The 684-nt window shown below is 42.4% G+C and overlaps 1 protein-coding gene across 1 annotated transcript in view; it reads left to right on the plus strand.

Moving 5' to 3' along the window:
- HRASLS5 (HRAS-like suppressor family, member 5) overlaps positions 1–684 on the plus strand; it is a 22,241-nt gene that overhangs the window by 3,668 nt on the left and 17,889 nt on the right. The gene's annotated exons all lie outside the window — the stretch shown is intronic.

The raw sequence follows: 684 nt of genomic DNA on the forward strand, positions 1-684 counted from the left end.
GCAGGGTGACAATATACAGCCTGACGTACTCCTTTTCCTGTTTGGAACCAGTCTGTTGTTCCATGTCCAGTTCTAACGGTTGCTTCCTGACCTACATACAGATTTCTCAAGAGGCAGGTCAGGTGGTCTGGTATTTCCATCTCTATCAGAACTTTCCACAGTTTATTGTGATCCACACAGTCAAAGGCTTTGGCTAGTCAATAAAGCAGAAGTAGATGTTTTTCTGGAACTCTCTTGCTTTTTCAACGATCCAGGAGATGTTGGCAATTTGATCTTTGGTTCCTCTGCCTTTTCTAAATCGAACTTGAACATCTGGAAGTTCACGGTTCACGTATTGTGAAGCCTGGCTTGGAGAATTTTGAGCATTACTTTACTAGAGTGTGAGATGAGTGCAATTGTCTGGTAGTTTAAGCATTCTTTGGCATTACCTTTCTTTGGGATTGAAATAAAAACTGACATTTTCCAGTCCTGTGGCCACTGCTGAGTTTTCCAAATTTGTTAGCACATCGAGTGCAGCACTTTCACAGCATCATCTTTTAGGATTTGAAATAACTCAACTGGAATTCCATCACCTCCACTAGCTTTGTTCGTAGTGATGCTTCCTATGGCCCACTTGACTTCACATTCCAGGATGTCTGGCTCTAGGTGAGTGATCACACCATTGTAGTTATCTGGGTCATGAAG

The sequence above is a fragment of the Bison bison genome, unplaced genomic scaffold (genome assembly GCF_000754665.1).
Source record: "Bison bison bison isolate TAMUID 2011002044 unplaced genomic scaffold, Bison_UMD1.0 scf7180017864334, whole genome shotgun sequence".
NCBI lineage: Eukaryota > Metazoa > Chordata > Mammalia > Artiodactyla > Bovidae > Bison > Bison bison.